This window comes from Phaenicophaeus curvirostris, chromosome 3 (assembly GCF_032191515.1).
Source record: "Phaenicophaeus curvirostris isolate KB17595 chromosome 3, BPBGC_Pcur_1.0, whole genome shotgun sequence".
NCBI lineage: Eukaryota > Metazoa > Chordata > Aves > Cuculiformes > Cuculidae > Phaenicophaeus > Phaenicophaeus curvirostris.
The window spans coordinates 54291586-54307455 of record NC_091394.1 but is presented as its reverse complement, the minus strand read 5'-3'; the positions used below and the strand labels follow the sequence as shown (position 1 = coordinate 54307455).

The 15870-nt window shown below is 32.5% G+C and overlaps 1 long non-coding RNA gene across 1 annotated transcript; it reads left to right on the top strand.

Annotated features, from left to right (window-relative positions):
* Window positions 1–1314: 1314 nt before the first annotated feature.
* Window positions 1315–15298, top strand: LOC138719101 (uncharacterized). Its single transcript, XR_011337178.1, has 4 exons — window positions 1315–1442; window positions 9616–9760; window positions 11437–11611; window positions 14240–15298. It is a non-coding gene; the product is annotated as an uncharacterized lncRNA (long non-coding RNA).
* The last annotated feature ends 572 nt before the right edge of the window (window positions 15299–15870 follow it).

The following is a 15870-nucleotide window of genomic DNA, read 5'->3' as shown; positions in this document are numbered from 1 at the left end:
GAATTAATTTGTTCCTGCTGAATGCGTGCTTTTTAATGCTGCTGAGAAAATTATGCTGTTCTAAGACTGAGTATCAGCATGCCTAGAGTGCTTTTTCCTCTTCTACTATTTCTTGAAAATAAAGAAACAAATAAATTTATCCTTATTCAATGTGAACCTCATTGCAAGTTATAAAAAACCAGAATAAGCATGTCACAGGCTGTTGAGGATGTTTATTTTTGCTGGAGTTTCTTTAGCTCTTTCTGGATGTTTGACTTATAATTATTATTATTCTAAAATACTATTTTGAATTTGATGACAACAACTGAACTGGCTTAATTATAAATAAGTAGAAAGATAACTTATTAAACAGTACTTCACTAAATGGTTTAATAGAACACAAGAAAATATACTCTAATTATGAAAGAAAAGTAGATGAGTGAATTAAACAAGAATACATTGTGTTATGTCTATAAATGCTTGTTCTAATTTTTTGTTTCTTCATTTTTCTATTTTTAAAAAATGGAGTTCAAAAGTGTTTTCATTTCTAATGTTCACAATAAGAGATGTGATTTGTATGAACATATGCAGCAATTTTGCCAAAACTAAAATTCTTCAGTTCTGTAGTTACTATGGTAACCAATATTCACTGTATATCATTTAGACATATACAACTGAATGGAAGATGGTAGGTTTAAGATTTAATATTCTTTGCTAAAATACTGTGCTCTATTATGATCATGATATTTTAATTATGTGTAAGGGGACAGATCAAATAACTAACATGCTTAGTAGCATGAACATTGCCAGTAATCATCTTCAAAACATATTTGGATGATTCTTGTGGTAATAGAATTTTGGATGCTCATTTCTAACAGTTGAATTGAATTAATTTTTTGCTTGAGCAAGGAGATTGTTCCTAGTACTGTCAGTTCCCTTTGACCTCCCAGGAATAAAGAAGAGAATAGTAATTCTCCTATTGTTTTGTTTCTGGCCTTGGAATGTGTGAGGAGGGACACTGAAACTATAGATTGGTGGCACCCTTGTTGGAGATAGTTATGTTTTCTATGAACCTGTGTCACAGAACCTGAGCAGCTCTTAAGGTATTTACTTTTTCAATACTACTTGGTAAAAGCATAATTCCTCTTTCCTGATTCAAATCTGAAAGAAGCAACTCAAGAATATATACAGAAAGAAAAAGGCCATCATTCATGTTCATGGTATGGACTATCTGGGTTTAATTCCCTTACCTATTACGGATTTCCAGTGTTCTTGTTCTTCCTCCTGTTTAGTTGCCTGTGGATTTTTTTGTTTGTTCTAGAGTTCATATTTGCAGTAAGGTCTGTGGAAGAAGAACAGAGATTAAGTTCAGTTGAGCTGTGAACTGTCTGGATGAAATAAACCACAAAATTAAGGAAACACTGGAGAAAAATAGAGTTGATTTTGATACAGAACTATGTCAGGTATTTACATGATAGTACTAAAATCTCAGCTGTAATATTTTTAGTTTTGGATACCATTAGAAGTGCGTGAGAATTGTATTTGATCTTAATTTTCTTTGTAAAACTTAATGTGGCTGGTATAATGGACTGGTTCATGGGATCTTGTTCCTATGAAAGGAACAAAACACAACAAAGAACCTAAGGAATTCTTCCTGTCTTCTGTTGCTTTTAATAATAATTTTAACCTTTATATTAGAGTTAGTGGTTTATATTAGCCAGCCTATAAAGTTCTTGCCTTGCTTTCAAGTGTCACAATAACACATTTGAATTCTGGAAACTGCAATTCAAACTACACTGTGAACTATTTTGAAACATCTGCACTAATTGTAGCTTGAGGGAATAATCTCAAGGACATTAATCCCTTTCTGCATCTTCTAAAGTAAACCAGGGCTACATTTCAGTGATTAAAAGGATTCACTGCATCACTTGATGACAGGAAGAAATTGTGCAAGAAATTCGAGGATCCTAAAACCAAATGTTGCATTTTCAGAAAGTGAACACTTGGAGTTTAGGAAATAGTAGAATATAATTAAGATTGTTCGCAGAATGTTAGTTTCTTTTAACTGTGGATTAATTTATAATTTTTATTTATTCTGACTGCATTTTGTAGAAGAAGGAAAAATTTCAGCACAAAGGGCATGGTCACAGTGAAGCAGGAATCAATGAGAACATTTTAAAAAAAAATTCTTCTGCGATTTGGCCATATCTATTGTGCCTCTGAGGTAGATAATCTCAAGTTGCACCTAGTCTTCTTAATAATGAGTTAGAGTTTTGATGAAGAGGAAAGTATGGGAGTTGAGGAAAAGGTTATCATAGAATGAGCTTTATATGAAACGTATTTATGACTATCACAAGACTCTGCCTGGGAGATAGTTTATAATGAGAAATAGTAAATGTAGATGATGTTATGTTGTGTTATGGATTCTGTTCACTTTCGCTGAAAAAACTTTGTTGAGGATTTTGCTTTCAACAGAAGTTTTGTTAGTTCCATGCTGTTCTAGTTGGGATATTGGTATTAGAAAGTCCTTTTTGTTAAGTAGCAAGAAAGCAATTCAAATGTTGTATGTGTATACTTTGGCTTTAGTCATATTTAATACTGTATACAATGTACCTATATGGGTTCTGTAGGTTCTGTAGGTTGATAGCAGCTGGAAACCACAGTTTACTGTGGACTTCTTATATGTCAATAACGTAAGTTGGGAATGGGGTGGGGATGGGTAAATGTCCACCCGGATCTCTGCAGGGCAATAGAGTTATTTGTCAAATCTGTGAATTTTAAGGATGATAAAATATTTTGGTAAATTATCTGAACTTGATGTCCTTAGGCTTAATTACCTATGTTTTCAGTCAGTATTATTTTTTTGAGTTGTGTAAATTATAAATAAATAAGATTTGTTTTGTTTATTGTAGTAAATTCAAGTTATAAGTTTATATTCAAATAAGTACATTGTTTTCCTCTCTCACCCTGTCTATTGAGGCAATGGTATTTCAGACTGCATGTTTAGTAGTCTGTCTCTTTCATTGGGAGTTTATTAAAATTCATTTCTTAAGTTATAGATTTTATTTTTCACATTTTTCCAGTTTGTGTTGTTTACCACTGCCATGACAGGATCCAAATAACCTTTAGAATTTAAAAAGCCGGACCACATACGTTGAAATTTGGTTGTGTGGTTTTCTGTTTGCTTTTCAACTCTAATTTCATTGCTCTACTTGGATTCACTGTGTGATTTGTAATGCCATTGACTGTTTAATTGCTGCTTTTCCCTTAGCAGAAGAAGTGAAAATGGATTTGCTAACCTTTAAAGATACTGTAGATAGATCACTGATGGAATAAGGGTTTTTTGCTGATGAAAATTAGAGTTTTTAAATGTGTATAAGTGTATTTATATGTGTATGTGGATTATTATTTTTCTGATCATTTGTCTGAAAAGTACTTTCAGCAATAATGTTTGAAACACAGTGATTTTCCTGTTCTGAGGACATTAATGAGCCGTCCCAAGGTATATCAGATATCTTTTCTATTGTAGAGTATTCAAATAGTTTGATAAGGCTTAAATTTAAGACATAAAAAAAAAAATTATATTTTGTGTTTGAACTATCAGTTAACAGTAGCCCTTTTTATTGGTTGTCCTCTGTCATGCTGCTTGAAAAACTTTAGTGCAAATTATGCACTTGTAGACTTTGAGTGTCACTCCGACTTACTGGAGTCACTCCATCTAAAAATAAGAGTTCAATTCTCTACCTGAAAACAAAATTGGCTGTATTCCACTTGTCATTTAAATTTAATTTTTAGATTTTAAGAAAGTGATAAAAAATTCTACTTTCTTACTGTATTTCTAGCTTTCTTTATACAAAGGGAGTAGAAGACTTACGTGTACAAATGTTTACATTTGCCAAGGAAGACCAAAGCAGTAAGAGAGTAATCTTTTTTTATGAAAGCTGTTCAAAAATTTCAGTTTTTTTAAAATGGTGGTATTGTAAGTTGCACTAGTGATGTAAAGGAAAATAAACATAATTTTTACAGCTTTAATGTTAACTTAGTATAATGTAAGAATAATAGGAGAAGAAGCAATTAAGTGAAATTAAAGTAAGGTTGATCTCAAAATATGAACTCTTGTATTGTGCTTCAGAGTACAAGGAAGAAACAGCCTATATATGCTTTGTTACAACTATGCTGTGTAAGCATCCTCTGAAGTTTTCAGGCTCTGAAAACAGGCAGAGCAAGATACTATGAAATAGGTCTTGATATCTGTTTTAGTGGGGTGTCTTTTCAAACAAAATCTTTTCTATTCTCATAAGGCTGTTTACAATAAACTAAAGTTAGAAGAGTCTTCTGTAACCGACAGTTTTCTAATGTTTTAGGCTGACACTTTAATTAAGACACTAAGAGATTATTCTTTTTTTTTTAAAAAAAACCAAACCACCAAGTCCATAGACTATATATGAAGGTTGCCTGGTTGTATTTTACAGTTTAATCCCTATTACTGATATTGTTATTTTTGGTTCACCTCCAAGGCACATTAAAGCACTGTGTCCCCCTGAACTTAATTAAGTTACTGTTTTATGTTTGTAGGGATGGTTCTTAGGTTCTTTTAATAGCTCTACTGCTAGATTTCTGTGTCTTGTTCTGGTTCCTGACATTGTTCATTAGTGACCTCTTCAGTCAGATTCTGATTCTGTGCATTAATTAAATAGTTAGCATTCAATAGTGTGCCACAGTATCATTTATTTATGTGGTTATAAGGCTAACAGAGTATAAAGAAAATATAACTGTGAAATCTGCGTGTTCTCGTAAAACAGTCCATTTATATCATGTGGCTTTAAATTCTCAGCACAGCAACTACTCTTCTGGAACTTCACCCCTTCATAAGGCTGAAGCAAATATTTGCTGGAACTAAGTATTGTATACATAAGAGTAGTCTAAGCTTGCTTCTAAGGCTCTGTGACCTTTTCTGTTTTGCTCTGGGCATTTCTGTAGTAGCTGCCACTTTTGCCATTTTGGGTTCTGATACTATTTTTTCTGTTTTGACAAAATCCTTACTGAGGACTAACATAAAATCATCACGCTTGATTCATTTGGGATTAATTATGTAAAATTAATTATAGCAAATTGTATTTTGACCCTAGCTCCCTTTATCATATTTCATCTCTATGAATTTATTCTTTCATATTGTTCAGGCATTTTTTAATCTCTCTCCATGTACTTGCATTAAAAAATGAACATCCTGTGCAAAAAGTGTGCATATCAATAGGTGTAGCTGTTAGATTCTCTTAGCCAATTTCAGGACCAAAGCTTGCCAAGTTCCAAATTAAAGGAAGAAAATAAGGTATAAGAAAATTTGGTATTAGTCCACACATGAAGTTTAGCAGCCTTCTGTGTTCTCTTTCTTTTTCTGCATAAGAATGAGAGGATCACCAGAAGGCAACATAACTCCATTACCCTGTATTAACACAGCTATTCATCAAAACTATTCAAGAGCTGGAATCAAAGATGGAGAAGTGCTTTCAACAGGTACATTTATGTTTGAAAATGGCCAAGTGCTTTTTTTCTGTATAGGAACAGGAATATTTTCTAAATAGGATTACTATGTTCATTTTTATATAAATTTAACTTTGTATTATATATACTGTCCAAAATAATGCCAAAGTTACTTATTACTTGTCATGATGTGGTTTTCATCTACTTAATAATTTTGGCAAATCAAACTAGCATATTAAAATCAATATACCACAATATCATAATGTCATCAATGTATCATAAAGATTAGTACATTCGTATATAACAATGCAGATGCACAGAATTAAGTTACTTCAATGGTATCAATTGTCTGCAAAATAGTTTTTGATTCTAATCTTGACTAGATAGTCAAACCGAGCAGTGTTCCATTTTCTGTCATTATTAGTAAGCAATATTTTTTCCTCACTTAACAATTCCTTAATTAAAAAGTTTCCTTGCTTTGGGATTGAGACACAAATTTGAAAATGTTACAGTTTTTTCTTCAGCATTATGCAGTATTTTCATACCAATATAGTTTTTGTGTGACTAGAAACAAGAATTAGGGGAAACTGAAAAAACAGGTAGGTAGATGAAGAAATTATACAATATGTGCTATTTTCAAGTATAGTAAAATCTTCCCATTAACTTATTTGAGAACATGATTAGTATCATTTAAATTATTCACCTTTACTGGAGAAGTGTTTTCCAAATGCTAATAAATTTTGCATATGTCTACATTGCAGCAAGAAGATCTTATTGCTGCTTGTACAGACAAGCTATATTTAAATAATTTATCTCTAGTACCAACAATAATGTTGTCATAGCAGCACATCAGGAAAAATATCTTATATCAGTATTCCACAAACGCTGTTAAATACTCTGCAGGGAGATTTCTACAGCTACAGCATAGATACTAGAAGAATCCAGGATGCATGAACTACAGTTATATCTTGATTTACAGTATAGACATTAATTTGACAGGAAATTTTATATTGCCTGTTTCACCTTTATTAAAAATAATGTAAGAACAGTGAAATTATTTTAATGTCATAGTTTTGACATCAATATGCTTATTTTAATGGCAGCTTAAATTGTTTGTATGTCTTGTGCATATTTTCCACATCTCTTCTAAGATCCTGTCACTTAATATACAGAGAGTCAAAATAATCTGAGGTGTCTGGATGATGACATCATTATAACTGTGAGTTAAGAGGACAAAAGGTTATGTTGCTGTAGTAAGACTTTTTCATTAATGCTCTCAAGAATCAAAATTAGTCATATGCCTGAAGTGAGGCTATTACAAATATAGGGAGCTTGGATTTTTCTTGTCTGCGTATTGGTTTATTTAAACTTCTGCTAGTAAGTTAAATATGACCAAAAATGTGCCCAGTTGACACGAAAAACCTCATGTCTGTGCCGTTCAATTCTTACCCTCCAAAACAGAACAGACATTATGCACGCTGCTTTTGAGGAATGTTCCCTGACCCTTTCCAGTTCCTGAGCTGTGCTTGTGGTGATGTCCCTTACCGCAGGACGTACCAGTAAGATTTAGTAACAATTAATGGTGTAGGTGATCAAGTTGCTGGGTGCAGAAAACTTCTCTGGCCATGTGTAATTTACTGTTGTAAACACAGCCCTAATAATGAAAAAACACGTGTAGTTTAGACAGGATCTCTGCTGTAGCTTTGACATTAAAAACAAAGTACAGAGGTTAATAAAAATAGAATTGATGATGTTAGGGATTTTTGAAAATCATTCTACAAAATTAAGTAATACATAATATGTATGTACAAAAACTAGATTTTATTGCCAACCATCTGGAGAAGTATTGCTTTTAGGAATTCAAAAACTTCCTAATTATTTTGAAATGTTAAAAATATTCTTCTGCATGTACACTAATTAGTTCCTCTTATAATACAAAATTCAGGGGCCTAATAAGCTTTTTGCTAGAAATCAGAAAAAGTGTACAACATCTGAAATGTATAATGACATTTATGTTTTGCTTTTGTGGTATGATTAAGTGTTTAAGGAGGAGAAAAAACTAGGAAGAAACGTTCATACAAAATTGTACAAATCATTCAAAATGATGCATTTGTTTTAATGTAAGGAAATGTCAGCAGAGACTTTGTAAAGCCTGCTGTGTGAACTTTAGACTTTACCAAAGTTTTCTGTAATGTAGATGCATCTAAAGTAAGCATTTTTGTGTCTGCAGGATCTAGTTGCTTCACAAGATTAAAAGTCTTTATGTAGAATTGCTCATAGCTTTCCTGTTCAGTGTTTTTCAAAGATTCAAGATGATCACAGGTCTCAGGACCCACCGAAGTGATGAATTTATGTTGGTAACAGTTGTTTAGTTATTGATACTTGTGAAGTTGTGCCAGTTGCATTTATCTCATATAGCTAAGCATGAGTAAGAGTCCTTATTTTAAGCTATCATTGCTTTAAGTTTTGGGTTGGAACATGATGTATAAGAATTCTGAATGGTTCTGCACACTTAACTATGACCTTACTGTTCTCTAAATGCTGTGTATAGTTTTCTGAATTTACATGGAGAGACAAATTTACTCTTATTTCAGCTTGGCTGCACACAGGGAGGTAATTAAAAACATTTGAATGAAACAGCCATTTTTTCATCACATACTGTAATAAGAAGAGGAACCCCCCCTCAATTTATTTTTTTTATTTCTCAGTTTTCCTATACTGCATACTGTTAAGATTTTTATTAAATCATTTTTGTGCTTTCAGTGTAGTTTGCAAGCTTGAAAAAACTCTTACATGTCTGAATGATAGAATTGCCTTGAATTACACTGTAGTGTTTGCAACTAAGTATCTTTTAAGTTACTGATGCTTGTGAAAATCAAACCAGGGTATAATTCCTAAATTAAAAAATACAAGTTGAAGAATTGGTTTTTTGCACTGGAGATATCTCACATATATACAGAGTTGTTAAATTTTATAAATTTAAAGTGTAATTGTAAATATAAATTTAAAATATAATTTTAAAACATAATGCTAAAACATAATTCTAATGAGGGTTTTTTTCCCTAAATTTTACATATTGTCTGCATTTATTTTGAAATATTCTAAAGAACTCTGACTTTTCCTAAGCCTAGGATACAGTACAGTACAATGCAATGCAATTATACTTCAGAACCAAGTACTCAGAAAGTACATAAAAGAAATCTAAATGTATGACTTTAAATTGTATTACTCACGATGCAGGCTATGTTATGATGTGCTTGTAATTACAAAGATTAAAAGAGGAGTTTGAAGAACAGAAAGTATCTCATGCACTGAGCTTGTTGACCCAGTTGTTTGCTCAACAAATCCTGTATTTTCCTGTGTATTTTTACTTCATGTCAGTTACACCTATTGCCTTATTTTGTGTTTGCCTCTTTATCTAACTCCTGTGTATCAAAGTCCTGCTTCAGTATCTAATTTGATATCTCTTCCATCATCAGGTCTAAGTTTTCCTGTCCAAGTTCTTACTATTTTCCATTAATGCACAGATTTTTGTTTTTCTTTTCCCTGTATTTTGATGTATTTTCTGTTGCTCTAGGAAGTCTTCAGTAGTGTTTATTTCAGTCTGGTTTTGACATAGGCTTTTTGTCTGTTATTTCTTCATGCAAAAAGAATTTTTTTGTGCAGTTGTTTCAAATATATACATTTACATTTTGCATGTATGTGTGATGTGAAGTTGTGCAGATTTTATTTCGTCGTAGGTGCATATGAGGGACCTGTATGTGTGTTTAAGCCACGTGTATCGACGTAATTGGGTGATGGTTATCCTTCATCCCCGTGTTCTCAACTCCAGTAGGCTAATGGGCCTCATAAGTTCACAAAGGTTATGATGTATTTGTGTATTCTTTGACTGTTACTTCTTTCCTCCTGTCTGTTGAGGGTTAAATTTGTAATAGCTCGTTTTAACAAGCTTTTCTCATCTCTGCTTTTGAGTCTCCCAGATTTCAAAACCTTGTCTTTATAAAACTGATGAAGCCTTATGTCTTGATAATTTTTCCTTTGTATCTCTAAAGGATCTTTTTTTCTACATTGTTGACCTTCAAGCGATGGCTTCCCTTAAACTGATAGAACTCAAAGTATATCTGACCTGCAATGGCAATGTATCTGTGTCTGCAGATATAGCACTAAATGCTTCTGCCGCTTGGAATAGTCTGGAAAGTATAGCATATATCGCTCCACTGCCTTCAGAACTTGGAAAGAGTAACAGCTTTTGTACAACAGTTTCTCCTTGGCATACCCTTCGGCAAAACTGAGGATCTATGTAAGTACATGTAAAGAAGTGTGTATATCTGTAAAGAAATATGAGAGAAGCATTTATATGGGAATTGTATAATGAATAATTCTGCTGCATGACTTGCAGTATTTTTTAACAATTATTCCATTTAACTAGTGAGCATTTAAATGTGTAAGATTCAAGACATGAATTCATGAATTTTTGACCTAGTGAAAGCAATATTTGCTTAATTTAAATTCAGTCTGGAATTTGTTAGTGACAGGATAACAAAACAGGTTAGTGTTGAATCTATTGAAGATCTCTGGTTGTCATCCGCTAAATTTGGTTTTAAAGATGTTGATGTTTCTTGTGAAGGTAAAAATATTTCATAATACTCAGTCTTAGTGGTAAAAGTTACTTATCCTCATTTATTACATGCTTTGCATTTGTGATAATAGTTGCTTATTGCCTGCTCTGTGACTTATGTAAATGATGTGAGTAGTCTTTGAAATGTGTGATTCGTCTGTCAAGCTGAAAGACACGTACATTTTAAATGTTATATTAAGTTCTATTAAATCATCCTGTTCGCAAGAAGATAATTTACATTTGGATTCATACTGTATTTTAACCCATCTAGGATTTGATCCCGCTAAACTAGTTATGTTGGTTGTTGGAAATGCCAGGCATTTTTTTCATATAATTTCTGTAAAACAAATAACTGCATTGCATTCCTAATGTACTCCCAACATAGAGTTCTGGTTTTTTATAGTTTGCATATTTACTAAGATTATACATTTTTTAATTAAGTTTTAAATATTAAGGGATTTCTGTGCAATTTTTTTTAAGCCAGTGTGCAGTCTTTTAAGTACTACTAGCCTGAGGCGATCCTGTCTGCAGTAAATTGTGTGATAAAATCTCTGTTGATGGCAGTGAAGCAAAAATTTCCCTCCAGATTTTAAGTACTACGGTTGCTCTTCTTTTCAATGCTTACAGTTTTTAATCAAAATAATTTAGGGAATTATTGACTGTGGAATCAAAATGGAAATTTCTTGGACCCTGTAGCTTACATAAGTTTCTATTTCTATAGATCAGGATAATGGATGATGGCCTCAAAGAATCTTTTATGAAAACAAATAACAGACATTTTTGATAATTTCACGGAATGAAACGTTGACAATTTCTGTGTATGGTGACTAAAACAGTGCTGTTGAGATTTTACACTGAATATTCTTAGAACTCCAAAGACTTTAATGAAGTCATTGAAAGTTGCTTAGGAAAAAAAAAGGAAGAAGTATTCTTTAAAAAACTGACATAATTAGGATCTTGTAGTATTAATTAGATGATTACTTATCTAAGCAATGAAGCAAAGATGAAAATTTTGTACCATCTATATTAATACATTTTTATTGCGTTCTGTGTTGGAAATAAGCTGGAGGAAAATTCTATTGAACATGAAAGTTTTATGTGTAACCAGTTGTGCTTGTCTTGAGGGATGTGAGGAGGCTAACTTTATATTGTGAAAGAAGCTTGAATAAAGAGTATATGTTTAAGCCTTCATAAGAAGTAATTATAATCTACTTTTAAAGACAGCAGTGTAACCAGTTGTGCTTACTGTGATACATGTGAACAGGACAACTTTGTGTTGAGAATGAAGCTTTAATAGAAAGCATGTGATTAAGCTTTCATAAAGATTTATTTTTTCATGTATTTTTAAATATGGCAAGGCATTAACCTTGAAGCAGGAAACATAAGCTTTGTTATTGGAAGCTACTGAACTAATTAAGCAGCTGAAGGGTGGTTGTAAGGAGGCAGAAAAAGCATGGAGGAAAAAGATTGGCATGGAAATTGGTTGTATGTCACTTTGGAGACCTCAGCAGCTCCCCACAGCCATGCAAAAAGGTATTGGTATTGAAACTAAGAATATTTATTATTTTTCAGTTTATTAATTACCAAGTATAACAATTATTATGTGACTGTTGTTGTGTTTACTATAATAGGACTAAGATTCCAGAAAAAAACATATGGAAAGTGGTAAGGAATTTTCAACATTGTTTCAGAGATAGTGTAAGAGTAGACAGGACACTTTTAAGATGATAATCAGTGCTCAGTTTGGGGCAAGGAATGAGAAGCTAAACAGGATTATAAGAAACTGTATTTGAATTAAGCCATAGATTAAACCACAAATAAAAGTAAATTTGTTTTGAGAAAAAATAAAATGTGATAAACTTTATTAAAGTACACAGTTGGTACTCTAGTGCTTGTCCTGGTGCACGTCATCCTGATATCTTCAACCAATACCTCACTATCCAGAGTGTGGTGACAGTGGAAGAGTCTTCCATAACTGTGACGGGTAAACACTGAGTGAAAAATCGGTGCATAATGGAGGTAAGCCGGGATTCAATTAGCCCTAAATGCTTTCTCTCTCTTTTTCTTTTTTTTTTCCCTTGGGAAAGCAAAACATCAAACAGTGCACATCCGTAACTATATGATAATAATGTATGTATTGTATGTTTGTTTATTTTACCTAATGGCTAACTCTTGACTTGGAAAATAGAAACCTGTGTTAAGGTGTTACCAGTTTGCAGAGACTGTTTTCCTTTAAAGCAATTGCCGTAGAAAGACAATCTACGATGCCCTGAAAACAGAAGACAGGATTGAATAAAGAATGAGAATTAAAATTCATTGAGGAAACTGCTTTCAAGAGAAAATTTTCTGGCAATTGAAAGGTCAGTTTTACAGAAGCAAAGGACTGCAAGAAGAGAAAGTTGATAATATAATATTATCTTCATTCTTTAGCACAGTATTTTAGGATTTCAGCTTTTTGATGATACAGTGATGGAGCTGTAAATAATTTTTGTGTGTTTCTATTCATTCCTGTTGCTTTTACTTTACTGTTTAGCATTCCCTATAAATACTGATATTTTGGAAGAGTGGAATGTAATTGACGCATTTTCAATTCTGTTAATATATGCACTGAAAAAAAAAAAAAAAAAAGGCAAATTAAACCAGCAGGAAGCTTGGCTCTGACAATCAATTAACTCATCTCCTGTGATTTATCAGTGGGCTATGTCAATATGAAGTTCTGCCCTTGGAGTAAATTTGTAATTTATAACTTTTATATATTTTACATCATAACTTCACATAGTATAGTATAGTAGTATATATTCTTAGATTATAACTTCTCATGGTATTATCTATAAGACAAAAAATATGCTAAAATGGAATTTAGCATAAAGGGAGAGACTCTTACAGATGTTATAATCATCCCTAATCTAGGGGAGATTCTTAATTAAGAGTTTGTGTGATCCATTTGGAATAGACAATGCATCCTGTCCTTGTGTCAGACTTCCCTCGAATTCCAGCACTGCTAACTTCTGATGCATCTATGTCCTGTACCACACTCGGGTAACTGCAGTGACATAACCTATCTTTAGAAATTACCTTCTCTGAAATATAAAAAAAATCTAATGTAAATCACATTTTATTCATCCTACTGTTAGGTATCACTTTGTATAATGTAGAAAAGCCGCTTATTCATACAATGTCTCTTTAACTTTTAGTACTAGTGAAATAATAATTTTGTAAATTTGTGATTTACATCGTGTTAACACAGCAAAATCTATCATCTGTTAAGGACCTGCATTGAATATTCCACAGCTACCTCTCAGAGCTAGAGAGCTTTTTTTTATTAAAATGTGCTTCTGTCTCTCAAATTTATGGCAGCGTTTACTGTTCTTGAGACATTTTCAGATTTTTTTTCTTATCTGGTAATCTTACTTTACTTCCCCTAGTTTCATATCAATAATTTTTCCATATAGAACATCAGCTGTTGCAGGACAACATCTCTAATAAGCTTTTTGTTTCCGTTAAACATGTTTTCATTCGGTGACCAGTGTTCTAGTCATGTATTTTCTTGTAAAGACTCGTAGGAAACGTGTCAAAGTCAACAAAGTAAATGCAGCAAGCTAAATTGAATTGAGACTGACACACTTCTGTGTGGCAACATGAATATGTTTTATCTGTTGGCTTTGAGTTCATATCTGTAGTTTAGCTTTCTTGAAGACACATTTAGTTCAGGAAGTATCCATGGACTGAAAATAGTTGGCATATTAGGAACATGTGTGATTTGTGGGATATATACTTGCCGTGTTCTTCCTCTGCATCCACATTATCTGTTGCTGGAGATTAGGAAGCTCAGCAGAGCTGTTCTTGTGTTACAGCAGCCTCCTCTAGATATGCCTTAAGGCTAGATTTTTAATTTCCTCCGTAAAAACACAACCACTCCTTACTCTGAAGACCTGCTTGAATGACGTACTATGATTAAATGTGAGTTTAAAACCAGTTCCACTGTTAATGCAGTATTTGGCGATGTCTTTTGTAGCCAAAGTCCTCCTCTGGCCTTCAAAGTAGTTTACAGCAAAATTTTGCAAATCTCAGTGTTAAGACAACATATTTCCTAATCTCACTAGGTGTTCATGATGCCATTCAAGTACTTACATTTTGTTATGCTAATTCTCTTTTTAATAGAATATGAAATGTGTATTCAGGATACCTGGGAGCTACAATGACATTTTGATCGTAAAAGGCATCAGCTATGACAAGTACAAAACCAAATACTTCAGACAGAAAGAGTCATCAGAAAGATTCAGGAGGATATAGACTTCATGAAGAAACACAGCCCTCTGCTGGAAGAAAAGCTGAATCTAAAGAGTGAAGCTGTGAAGGATGCGTTACAGGCTTGTGAAGAGGTACATACCGACAATACTAAGATGTTTCTTTTAGAACCTTTCCACTACACAGGTGCATATCCTTTTTTTCTAGAGAACAGCAGTCTTTTGGAAGTACCAAAGTCTGGTATAAATTTTGCGCGCAAAGACTGTGAATTGTGTGTCCATACAGCTACATGCAGGCACTCAGAGCAGAATGAATCCAGGAGGGAAAATGCTGTTGGCCGTTAATAAGAGTATCTTAAGCATATATCGGATATAATTCTAACTTTGTAAGTTGTTTTCATGAGGGATTTTTCAAAGGAAAGGTAGAAGGCACATAACTGATATTTGCATAGATTCTTCTCAGGTTTCTCACAGACAGCACCATTTGTTCCAGAATATGGAGATGGTAGAAACTGTCAAAAAAATGTTTGCAAGATTTAATTATTGTTAAGTGTTGATGTATATTTTTCTTAATTTATTTGTTAATAGTATTTATTAATAATAATATTGATAATAATTTATTATTTCTTGATAAGAAATGCCCAATGTGGATAATATCAGGCTGAGTAATCAAAGTGTAACGAATTTGTAGGCAGCTTAAGACTGATGTCTACAAAGGGAAGGATGCTGTGTTACTTCAAATACAGATTTTAATACTAATTATTGTGTTTTATATATATTTGCTATGGTAACCTTTAAGTACAAATTTAGAGATTAATCTCTTTTTCAAGATAGTTAAAGTCTAAAAATAGTCTTGTTTTTAGTTGATTCTTAATAAATATTGCTAATTTTAGTCTGTTTTAATTGGAAGTCATATTTTGAGGACTCAACAGTCATGTCAGAATACTTCTAAAATTAAAAAGTTACATGCCTATTGCACAAATAATATGAGAATTATTATGAAGTAGTTCTGATCTGTGAAATAACTCACAGTTCTATTGTGTTAGGAGATACATTCAAAGTACTGGCTAATTAAAATTCAAGTTGGTTATTTTGGGTTTTATTTTATATCCCTTTTTATTTTTAATGTCTTAAAATACATTGTATGCCAGTAAAATATTGAGATATACTAAAATAACATCTCAGTAAGTAGATTTAAAATATTTTTTGAAGACTGCTTTAAATAAATATATTTTTTCTGAGGTTATTTTTCCTTCTTTCAAGAAAGCAACACTACATATGATGAGAAGGTAGATTGGATGTTACTATAACTTACTTATATATTTCATTTCCACAAAATTTCTAATTGCCAAATAAATTATTTATTATTTCCATAGTGCTCTAATTTATATGCTGTTTGTTACTTATGTTTTTTTTCCTTCCCATGGCTTTAAAATGCAGTTGATGCTTAATTTTCTTTGCAATTAAATAAATTGTTTAATTTTGAATCTCTGGCTTTTACTATCTGGGAACTAGTTTGAACAGTGAAGTGCTAGGTTATAATAA